This window comes from Aquarana catesbeiana, linkage group LG12 (genome assembly GCF_042186555.1).
Source record: "Aquarana catesbeiana isolate 2022-GZ linkage group LG12, ASM4218655v1, whole genome shotgun sequence".
Classification (NCBI taxonomy): domain Eukaryota; kingdom Metazoa; phylum Chordata; class Amphibia; order Anura; family Ranidae; genus Aquarana; species Aquarana catesbeiana.
This window is the reverse complement of record NC_133335.1, coordinates 72,113,282-72,126,080: the sequence shown is the minus strand read 5'-3', so window position 1 is coordinate 72,126,080 and position 12,799 is coordinate 72,113,282.

Genomic DNA, 12,799 nt, shown 5'->3' with positions numbered 1-12,799 from the left:
TTTACGTGAATGTTAATGCGTCAGCAAACTATAGTGTATATATACTGGATTTTTAAAAAATATATTTTTGTACTAGTAATGGCGATGATCAGTGACTTATTGCAGGACTGCAATGGTATGGCAGGCAATCTGACACGTTTGAAACTTTGTGGGAACCAGTGACACTAATACAGTGATCAGTGCTATAAATATACACTGTCACTGTACTAATGACACTAGCTGGGAAGGAGTTAAATATCTAAGGCAATCAAAGGTTTAAATGTGTGCCTAACAGTGATTGCTGCATTCACTGTGTGCTGTTTTTACTAAGGGATGTGCCAGTTTTTATTCCCTGCTTTGCAGGGAAACAAAAACCGGCACATTCCCACTAACAGGACAGAGCTCTGTATTGTTTACATTCACAGAGCTCTGTCCTGTCATCTTCTTTGCCAATCAGTGGGTGCTAGCGGTCATCTATTGGTGGCACCCGCTGATCGGCATGTGCTGTGACTAATCGGAAGTGCTGGCTCACGTACTAGATATGTGATCCGTCGCAGGAGAGCCTCCCTTTTTAGCGAAAGAGGGAGAAGAGTACACTTTAAGGAGAATATCTACATCAGGGGTAGGTAATCTTAGATTGTCATCCAATATTGCCTCCTCATCACTTGATTTAAACCTATAATTGCCATACTACCATGCCACAATCGTGTGCATTTCACTGAAATTATTGCTAAAGGGGTTGCGGTTGAGGGTGGTAAGAACAGGGCTCGACTATGGGGTTTCACCACGCACCTCCCTTGCAAACCACAACAAGCCCTCTTCTGTTGTAAGCCCCTGATTATAGTTGCTTTTTAGTGGAGCCCTGGGATGAGGACAGAGAGGAACCCATAGAATGAGGACAGAGAGGGATTGCTAGGATGAGAACAGAGAGGGATCACTAGGATGCGGACAGAAAGGGACCCCTAGGATGAGGACAAAGAGGGACCCTGGGATGAGGACAGAGGGGGACTCCTAGGATGAGAACAGAGAGGGACTCCTAGGATGAGGACAGAGAGGGGGCCCTGGGATGAGGAGAGAGAGGGACCTCTAGGATGAGGACAGAGAGGGACCCTGGGATGAGTACATAGAGGGACTCCTAGGATGAGGACAGAGAGGGACCCCTGGAATAAGGGCAGAGAAGGACCCCTGGGATGAAGAAAGAGTGGGATCCTGGGATGAGGAATAAGAGGGAGCCCTGGGATGATGACAGAGAGGGACCCCTGGGATGAGGAAAGAGTGGGACCCTGGGATGAGGACAGAGAGGGACTCCTGGGATGAGGCAATAGTGTGACCTTGGGATAAGGACAGCGAAGGACCCCTGGGATGAAGAAAGAGTGGGATCCTGGGATGAGGAATCAGAGGGAGCCCTGGGATGAGGACAGAGAGGGACCCCTGGGATGAGGAAAGAGTGGGACCCTGGGATGAGGACAGAGAGGGACTCCTGGGATGAGGACAGAGAGGGACTCCTAGGATGAGGAACGAGTGGGACCCTGGGATGAGGACAGATAGGGACTCCTGCGATGAGGAATGAGAGGGACTCCTGAGATGAGGAAAGAGTGGGACATTGGGATTAGAACAGAGAGGAACCCCTGGGATGAGGAAAGAGAGGGACCACTGGGATGAGGAAAGAGTGGGACCCTGGGATGAGGACAGAGAGGAACTCCTGGGATGAGGACAGAGAGGGACTCCTGGGATGAGGAAAGAGTGGGACATTGGGATGAGGACAGAGAGGAACTCCTGGGATGAGGACAGAGAGGGACTCCTGGGATGAGGAAAGAGTGGGACATTGGGATGAGGACAGAGAGGGACCCCTGGGATGAGGAAAGAGAGGGACGCCTGGGATGAGGAAAGAGTTGCCGGGGTTGCCGACCCCAGATCTACATGTTGCCTGTTATTTCTGATTTGAAAGAATAAACATATATTTATGCCAGTACAAACTTGAAACATTTTTATGCATTGCAGACACAAGCATATTATGGCATTTAAATGTATCTAAACCAAAAAAACTAGAATGTAATACATTGTAACATACTAGTCCTTGGTGTGGTAGTTGAATTCATTTTCATATTTTCAAGCTTCGTTTATTTTTGTTTTTTTCACTAGGTGATCCTGCATATAACACATTTCCTGTCCCTGGGTGGCTATGTCTTTCCTCCACTGTATCTATGGGGGTAGCCATGGTTGTCTGTTATCCTAGGCAGCTCTCCTGATATGGACTACAAACATGCCCATATCTCTTCATCTCAATTACATGGGGGGGTAGGCCAGTTGGTAGATTACAGAAGATAGCTAGGAAAGAAGATATTCTATAGTGCAGCTCCCAGGAAGTGATCATGACATCATGACATTTCTGGCAAGATCAACAGGTATTTTCAGGCTGGCTGAAAGTGCTCTTAGCTTGAAAAAGAGAGAAAACTAATAGAGCCATCATACTGTATCTAAGGACTATGACCTGCAATAAATTTCATATTTGACCTTAGCTTTAGTTATATTTTAATTCATTTTTCTGTTGTTGTAACTCCAACTTAACTTCATTAGCTTACTTTATACTCACATGCCTAGGTTAGAGCTTTGATCTCTCCTGCTTGCTTTTTTCCAATATGCTGAATCTTAGGGAACAGCCAACTGGTGAAGTCTAAAAACTTCCAAACCGGAAACTCTGTAGCATAGAGGCTGTGATTGATCATTTAATGCAAAATGGGTCAGTTAATTTGCAGCATTTATCTCTGTCTCTTTTCTCTAGCTCTCCATTATCCTCCATTACATCTCAATAGACCCTACCTAGCAGTTGATCTCTTCATTTACCATGAAGAGAGAAAAGGAGGTCCCCTATGAAATGCATAGATAACCTTCAGCTTGGTAACAAACATATTGGAAGCTGTTATTAAGGTTACTGAAAATTTGAAACAAAGACACATAGGGGGTTATTTAGGAAAGGCAAATCCACTTTGCAGTGCAAGTGCAAACTACAAGTGCAAAGTGCACTTGAAATTGCACTGAAAGTGCACTTGGAAGTGCAGTTGCTCTAAATCTGAGGGGTAGATCTAAACTGAGGGGAAGCTCTTCTGATTTTATTATCCAATCATGTGCAAGCTAAAATGCTGTTTTTTACTTTCCTTGCATGTCCCACTCGGATCTACAGCGACTGCACTTCCAAGTGCACTTTCAGTGCAATTTCAAGTCCACTTTGCACTTGTAATTTGCACTTGTAGTGCAAAGTGGATTTGCCTTTAGTAAATAACTCCCATAGAAACACATTGTTACATAGTTAGGTTGAAAAAAACACAAGTCCATCTAGTTCAACCAATAAAAAAGGGAAAAAAAAAAACATACAATCCCATTTACACAATCATATACCCACAGTTTACTCAGAGGAAGGAGAAAAACCCCAGCAAAGCATGGCCCAATTTGCTCCAGCAGGGAAAAAAATCACTTCTTGATCCCGAGAGGCAATACCCTGCATCAACTTTACCTATAAATGTAAGTACCCAGTTATATTATGTATATTTAAGAAAGAATCCAGGCCTTTTTAAAGCAATCTACTGAGCTGACCAGAACCATCCCTGGAGGGAGTCTATTCCACATTTTCACAGCTCTTACTGTGAAGAAACCTTTCCATAACTGGAGATGAAATCTCTTTTTCTGCAGATGTAAAGAGTGTCCCCTTGTCCTCTGTGATGACCTTAAAGTGAATAACTCACCACAACACCAAGTTCACTATATGGACCACTTATGTATTTGTACATGTTGATCATATCCCCCCTTAATAAATTCAGTTCCTCTAATCTTTCCTCATAGCTGAGCTCCTCCATGCCTCTTATCAGTTTGGTTGCCCTTCTCTGCACTTTCTCCAGTTCCCCGATATCCTTTTTGAGAACTGGTGCCCAAAACTGAACTGCATATTCCAGATGAGGTCTTACTAATGATTTGTACAGGGGCAAAATGATATCTCTCTCTCTCTGGAGCCCATACATCTCTTAATACAACAAAGGATTTTGCTCACTTTGGAAACCCCAAGCTTGGCATTGCATGCTATTATTAAGCTTATGATCTACCAAAACCCCCAGATCCTTCTCCACTATGGATTCCCCCAGTTGTACTCCCCCTAGTATGTATGATGCATACATATTCTTAGCTCCCAAGTGCATAACTTTACATTTATCAAACATTAAACCTCATTTGCACTTAGTTGCCCACATAGTTGAGGTTGGCTTGTAAATTGGAGACATCCTGAAAGGACGTTATTCCACTGCATAGCTTGGTGTCATCTGCAAAGACTGAAATGCTACTTTTAATCCCAGACCCTATATCATTTATAAAGATATTAAAAAGTGATAACCCTTCAGAAGAAAATAAAGTGTAGATACAGACAGACCTATAAATACACAACTGATCCATGTGAACTTGTTTGGCACATTGAAATCTTATTTTTTTATAGATGTTGCAACATACTGTACAGTATCTCACAAAAGTGAGTACACCGCTCACATTTTTTGTAAATATTTTATTATACCTTTTCATGTGACAACATTGAAGAAATTACACTTTGCTACAATGTAAAGTAGTGAGTAGGCATGGGCCCGAGCATAAGTTTGGCGAACAACCAACATTATGCGGTGTTTGTGGCAAAATCGAAAGTCGCGGAACCCGTTAAAGTCTATGGGACACAAACATTAAAAATAAAAAGCGCTCATTTTAAAGGCTTATATGGAAGTTATTGTCATAAAAAGTGTTTGAGGACCTGGGTCCTGCCCCAGGACATGTATCAATGCAATAAAAGTTTTAAAAACTGCAGTTTTTTTGGGAGCAGTGATTTTAATAATGCTTAAAGTGAAACATTAAAAATTAAATATCCCTTTAAATATCATGCCTGGGGGGGTGTCTATAGTATGCCTGTAAAGTAGCGCAGTTGACCTGTGTTTAGAACAGTACCACAGCAAAATGACATTTCTACAGGACAAATTGTTACGGCTGTAATAAATTGTTGGGTCTCGGCAATATGGATAAAACTCATTGAAAAAAACTGCATGGGTCCCCCCCCTCCCCCCAGTCCAATACCAGGCCCTTTGGGTCTGGTATGAATATTAAGGGGAACCCTGAACCAAAAATGAAAAAAAAAAATGCCTGGGGGTCCCCCCAAAATCCATACCAGGGCCTTCAGGTCTGGTATGGATATAAAGGGGAACCCTGCGCCAAATTTAAAAAAAAATGGCGTAGGGGTCCCCCCCAATTCATACCAGACCCTTCAGGTCTGCTATGGATTTTAAGGTGAACCCTGTGCCAAAATTAAAAATAAAATAGCGTAGTGGTCCCCCCCAAAATCCATACCAGAGCCTTATCCGAGCACGCAATCTGGCAGGCCACAGGAAAAGAGGGGGGGCGAGAGAACACCCCCCCCTGAACCGTACCAGGCCACATGCCCTCAACATGGGGAGGATGCTTTGGGGTCCCCAAAGCACCTTGTCCCCATGTTGATGGGGACAAGGGCCTCATTCCCACAACCCTTGCTCGGTGGTTGTGGGGGTCTGCGGGTGGGGGGTTATTGGAATCTGGAAGCCCCCTTTAACAAGGGGACCCCCAGATCCCGGCCTCCCCTCATGTGAATTAGTAACGGGTACATTGTACCCCTACCATTTAACAAAAAAAATCAAAAATAGTAAAAAAGACAGGAGACACTTTGGAACAAGTCCTTTATTAAAAGATAAAAAAATAAAAATATCCCGCGATTTAGATCCATCTCACGCCGCCCGACGGGCTGAAAAAAGAAAATAAACAAACGCAACAGCCCCGCCTCCATGGGAGGCTCCCACCGAGTGATGCTTCTTCTCTATGACAGCTGTTATATAGCTGAGGGCGGGGCCACTTGGTGATGTAAATGGGTGACCCCGCCTTCCTCTAACGTCGTGTGGCTTTAATGGTGTTTGTGTGTTTGTCCAAATTTTTTGCCTGTTCGCAAGTTCTGGTGCGAACCGAACCGGGGGGGTGTTCGGCTCATCCTTAGAAGGGAGTGTAAAGCTTGTATAACAGTGTAAATTTGCTGCCCCCTCAAAATAACTCAACACACAGCCATTAAAGTTTAAACCGCTGGAAACAAAAGTGAGTACACCCCTAAGTGAAAATGTCCAAATTGAGCCCCATTTGCCATTTTGCCTCCCTGGTGTCATGTGATTTGTTAGCGTTACAAGGTCTCAGGTGTGAATGGGGAGAAGGTGTGTTAAATTTGGTGTTCTCAATCTCTCATACTGGTCACTGGAAGTTCAACATGGCACCTCATGGCAAAGAACTCTGAGGGTCTGAAAAAAATAATTGTTGCTCTACATAAAGATGGCCTAGGCTATAGGAAGATTGCCAAGACCCTGAAACTGGGCTGCAGCATGGTAGCTAAGACCATACAGCAGTTTAACAGGACAGGTTCCACTCAGAACAGGCCTCGCCATGGTTTACCAAAGACGTTGAGTGCTTAGCATCATATCCAGAGGTTGTCTTTCGGAAATAGACGTATGAATGCTGTATGAGGAGGATATCAATTTTTGTAGGATACAGAGGGTAAAAAAGGGGGATGGGTATGCCTGTATATCAAAAATGATGTACAAGTGAATGTGAGAGACGATATTACTAATGGAGCAAGGGAGGAGGTGGAATGCTTATGGGTAGGGCTACAAAGGGAGGAAACTAGTGGGAAAGTAATACTGGGAGTAAGCTATAGGCTCCCTAACCAGAGGGAGGAAGCGGACCTCCTATCAAAATTTGGATTAGCGGCAAGAATGGGAAGTGTCATTATAATGGGGGATTTTAATTTTCTAGACATAAACTGGGTGGAAGGAACCGTGCATTCATCTAAGGCTCACCAGTTCCTAAATGTTTTGCAGGACAATTTCATGGGTCAGATGGTAAATGCACCAACTAGAAACAAAGCGTTACAAGACCTACAGATTACCAACAATACAGACCTGATCACGGATGTGGAAATACGGGGCAATTTAGGAATCAGCAATCACAGGTCAATTAGTTTCAGTATAAATCACACAAATAGGAAACAGAAGGGGAATACAAAGACACTGAATTTCAAAATAACCAACTTCCCTAAACTACGATCCTTGCTAGAAGATACTAAATGGGATAAAATCTTAGGACCAAAGAACACTGAGGAAAAATGGGTATGCTTTAAGAGCATATTAAATAAGGGTATTAGCCAGTGCATCCCAATGGAAAATGAATTTAAAAGAGCTAATAAAAGTCCTAGGTGGCTTAACTCCAACGTAAGAATGCATATAAAAGCAAAGGAGAAGGCCTTCAAAAAAATACAAGGCTGAGTGATCATCATCAGCATTCCGACTTTACAAAGAATGTAACAAGATATGTAAGGGTGCAATCAGGGCGGCTAAGATAGAACACGAAAGACACGAAAGAAGAGAGTAAAAAAAATCCCAAGAAATTCTTTAAGTACATAAATAGTAAAAAAGGGAGGTCAGATCACATTGGTCCAATAAAGAATGATGAAGGGAATCTGGTTACTAAGGATGGAGAGATGGCGAAGGTATTGAATTTAGGCATCTCTTCGGTCTTCACAAGGGAATCGGGGGGCTTCAGTAGCCAAAACTGCAATGTTTATCCTCATGACACGTCACAAGAAGCATCCTCATGGCTAACAGAGGACAGAATTAGAAATAGACTTGAAAAACTTAACATTAATAAGTCACCGGGACCAGATGGCTTGCACCCGGGGGTCCTTAAGGAACTCAGTCAAGTAATTGCCAGACCATTGTTCCTAATTTTTACGAACAGTCTACTGACTGGAATGGTACCAGCTGTTAAAGAAAAGCCAATGTAGCACCAATATTTAAAAAGGGGCCAAGATACATCCTTGGGAATTACAGAGCAGTTAGCCTAACATCAATTGTATGCAAGGTCTTGGAGGGGATGATAAGGGACTAAATACAAGAGTTTAGTAATGACAACGGTATCATTAGCAGTAATCAGCATGGATTCATGAAGAATCATTCTTGCCAAACCAATCTATTAACCTTCTATGAGGAGGAGAGCTGCCATCTAGATAAAGGAAGGCCTGTAGACGTGGTGTATCTGGATTTTGCAAAAGCATTTGATACAGTTCCCCATAAACGTTTACTGTACAAAGTAAGGTCCGTTGGCATGGACCATAGGGTGAGTTCATGGATTGAAAACTGGCTACAGGGGCGAGTTCAGAGGGTAGTGATAAATGGGGAGTACTCGGAATGGTCCGGGGTGGAAAGTGGGGTCCCCCAGGGTTCTGCCCTGGGAGCAATCCTATTTAATTTATTCATAAACGACCTGGAGGATGGGATAAACAGCTCAATCTCTGTATTTGCGGACAATACTAAGCTAATCAGGGCAATAACTTCTCCGCAGGATGTGGAAACCTTGCAAGAAGATCTGAACAAATTAATGGGGTGGGCAACTACATGGCAAATGAGGTTTAATGTAGAAAAACGTAAAATAATGCATTTGGGTGGCAAAAATATGAATGCAATCTACTCACTGGAGGGAGAACCTCTGGGGGAATCAAGAATGGAAAAGGACCTGGGTGTCCTAGTAGATGACAGGCTCAGCAATGGCATGCAATGCCGAGCTGCTGCAAGCAAAGTAAACAGAATATTGGCATGCAGTAAAAAGGGGATTACTTCCAGAGATAAAATGATAATTCTCCCACTCTACAAGACTCTGGTCTGGCCGCACCTGGAGTATGCTGTCTAGTTCTGGGCACCAGTCCTCAGGAAGGATGTGCTAGAACTGGAGAGAGTCCAGAGAAGGGCAACAAAACTAATAAAGGGACTGGAGGACCTTAGTTATGAGCAAAGGTTGTGAGCACTGAACTTATTCTCTCTGGAGAAGAGACGCTTGAGACGGGATATGATTTCAATGTACAAATACTGTACTGGCGACCCCACAATAGGGATAAAACTTTTCCGTGAAAGGGAATTTAATAATACATGCGGCCATTCACTAAAATTAGAAGAAAAGCGGTTTAACCTTAAACTGCGTAGAGGGTTCTTTACTGTAAGAGCAGTAAGGATGTGGAATTCCCTTCCACAGGCAGTGGTTTCAGCGAGGGGGGGCATCGATAATTTAAAAAAACTATTAGATAAGCACCTGAATGACCACAAGATACAGGGATATACAATGTAATACTGACATAAAATCACACACATAGGTTGGACTTGATGGACTTGTGTCTTTTTTCACCTCGCCTACTATGTAACTACTACTGCAGAGGTTGAAGGGGTGGGGGGTCAAGCATGGTGGTGGGAGTGTCATGGTTTGGGGCTGCATGAGTGCTGTTGGCACTGGGGAGCTACAGTTCATTGAGGGAACCATGAATGCCAACATGTACGGTGACATACTGAAGCAGAGCATGATCCCCTCCCTTCAGAGACTGGCCCGCAGGGCAGTATTCCAAAATGATAACAACCCCAAACACACCTCCAGGATGACCACTGCCTTGCTAAAGAAGCTGAGGGTAAAGGTGATGGACTGGCCATCAGGGGCGTAACTACCACCATAGCGACCCATGCGGGCGCTATGGGGCCCGCAGCCGAGTGGGGCCCAGTGAGGATGAGAGCACCACCGGCACAGTCTCCCAGCCAGGGGAAGAGAGAGGAGAGAAAGAGACGAGCTGTCCGTATTAGCAGAGAGCTGAATTGCCCGATGTAATAGCTTTCATTAGAATTTCTAGTGTTCCCGGGGCTCACGTCACATAGCTCCACCTCTTGGCCCGGCGCCTTTGATAGACAGAACGCCGATCCAATGCGGGACATGTGACGTCATCAAAGGCGTCGGGCCAAGAGGTGGGGCTATGTGACGATGAGCCCCGGGAAGGCGGGAAATTAAAATGAAAGCTATTACAGCGGGCAATCCTGCTCTCTGCTGATCTGGGTGGCTTGCCTCTTCCTCTGCATAGGTGAGGCTGTATGGGGCACAGGCAGACCAGGCTGTATGGGGCACAGGTCACGCTGTATGGAGCACAGGTCACGCTGTATGGGGCACAGGTCACGCTGTATGGGGCACAGGTCATGCTGTATGGGGCACAGGCAGACCAGGCTGCATGGGGCACAGGTCACGCTGCATTGGGCACAGGTCACGTTGCATGGGGCACAGGTCATGCTGCATTGGGCACAGGTACCGCTGTATGGGGCACAGGTCACGCTGCATGGGGCACAGGTCACGCTGCATGGGGCACAGGTCACGCTGCATGGGGCACAGGTCACGCTGTATTGGGCACAGGTCACGCTGCATTGTGCACAGGTCACGGTGTATGTGGCACAGCTCACGCTGCATTGACACTAGGGCAGCTGTGGGGGGGGGCTGTTTGCAGGAGGGCCCCATACAACATTTTGCTATGGGGCCCTGCTATTTCTAGTTACGCCCCTGCCAAGCATGTCTCCAGACCTAAACCCTATTGAGCATTTGTGGGGCATCCTTAAACGGAAGGTGTAGGAGCGCAAGGTCTCTAACACCCACCAGCTCTGTGATGTCGTCATGGAGGAGTGGAAGAGGACTCCAGTGGCAACCTGTGAAGCTCTGGTGAACTCCATGCCCAAGAGGGTTAAGGCAGTGCTGGAAAATAATGGTGACCACACAAAATATTGACATTTTGGGCCCAATTTTGGCATTTTCACTTAGAGGTGTACTCACTTTTGTTGCCAGCGGTTTAGACATTAATGGCTGTGTGTTGAGTTATTTTGAGAGGACAGCAAATTTACACTGTTATACAATCTGCACACTCACTACTTTACATTGTAGCAAAGTGTAATTTCTTCAGTGTTGTATAATAAAACATTTACAAAAATGTGAGGGGTGTACTCACATTTGTGAGATACTGTATTTCCAACATAGGAGATGTTTCTGAGTAAAACCCACAGTTTTGGAATATTCATCTCTTGGTATATGCGGATTGAAAGAAATTAGTCAGAGCCATAGATTCCACTGCGGCTACTAATTTGATTCAAATAATGTGTGGGGATCAGAAGAAAAGATAGAAACACGATTTAATACAATGTAAATATAATCTTATGAATGAAACATTTCAGTGTTTGCAGATGACACCAAGCTATGCAGTGGGCACTATTCCTCCCACTGACACCAATGATGGGACACTATTCCTTCTACTGATACCAACAAAGGGGTAATATTCCTCCCACCTTTATCAATAATGGGGCATTGTTTACTCCCATTGACACTAGGGCATTTTCTGGTCTCACTGGCCACAGTCCGCCCCCCTCAAAGTCTGAAGGACAGTAAACTAAAGGAAGGAACTAAATGTATTGTCTTTTGAGAAAAGGAGATTAAGGGGGAATATGATCACATAAGGGGTTCATATAGTGAACTTGGTGTTGAGTTATTCACTTTAAGGTCATCACAGAGGACAAGGGGGCACTCTTTACATCTGGAGGAAAAAAGATTTCATCTCCAAATACAGAAAGGTTTCTTCACAATAAGAGCTGTGAAAATGTGGAATAGACTCCCTCGAGAGGTGGTTCTGGCCAGTTTTAAAAAGGCCTGGATTTATTCTTAAATGTACATAATATAACTGGGTACTGACATTTATAGGTAAATTTGATCCAGGCAGGGCTTTTTTCAGCTGGAACTTGGTGGAACTCAGTTCCACCACCTCTGGCTCAGGCCCTCTGCTCCCTGCTCACCACTATCTCTTGCAAACACAGAAGTTCATCTTCTGTGTTTACAAGTGAAAGCTTGTCTCCCAAGAGCTCCCATAGAACTGATCTTCTAAATGACTGCCACTGAGTGCAGGATGGGGACAAGGGAGATGCAGGTGCAGATCCCAACACCCCAACTGAATGATCACCCTGCAAGTGAGAGAGACGGAGCCACCTATAGTGTGCGGGGAGGTACTAGAGCCGGCTGGGTGCTTCAGCTTAATACACAAGCACAAGTAAGACATGTGGAAGATTGCGGAGCTTTTAAGGAAGGAAGGAGAAGATGGAGACAGTGGGGGTTGCATGCAGAGTTCAAAAGTTGAAGAGTGGTGAAAGTGAGGAGGATAGGGGATGCAGAGGTAACCAGCTGTGGAAGAAGGCCCCCCCCCCCCCTCGAAACTCTGCACTCTGTACATAATGCACTCCTGGTATTTATTGCCCCTTCCACTGTTAGTGAAATCTGACCACACTCACTATTTGATGCGGTTTGAAGGGTTTGTGTGGGGTGGGGGAGGGTTTTTTGAGAAGTCGTGGTTGAGTTCCTGCACCTATTTTCTGAGGAAAAAAAGCCCTGGATCCAGGTAATATCCAATTGCCTCTCGGGGGATCAGGAAGGAATTTTTTCCCCTGCTGTAGCAAATTGGAGCATGCTTTGCTGGGGTTTTTCGCCTTCCTCTAGATCAACTGTGGGTGAAGGATTGTGTATATGGGATTGTATGATATTATTATATATTTTTTTTTATTAGTTGAACTGGGTGGACTTTTTTCAACCTGACTAACTATGTAACACTGGCAACAAGCCCACTTACAAGCCAGGCTGGAAAAACACTGGCCGTGTGGCAACCCTAATTCTGTCATCAGACCTCCTGCCTGAGATTCCTGCATACATTTTGACTTACTAGACATTCCCTCAGCCTCTGGTAACAGCACTTAGTTGTGACAGTTGGCTGCTTAGGTACCTATTACTGTATTATAGGGAAGCAGAGGCAATGTCATGTATTCATCCATACCCGGAAAAACAGTAATTTCCTGGACGGGTAGGCAGTGGAGCAAGGCAGCAGTAGAGCATCATGGGAAATGTAAGTTCT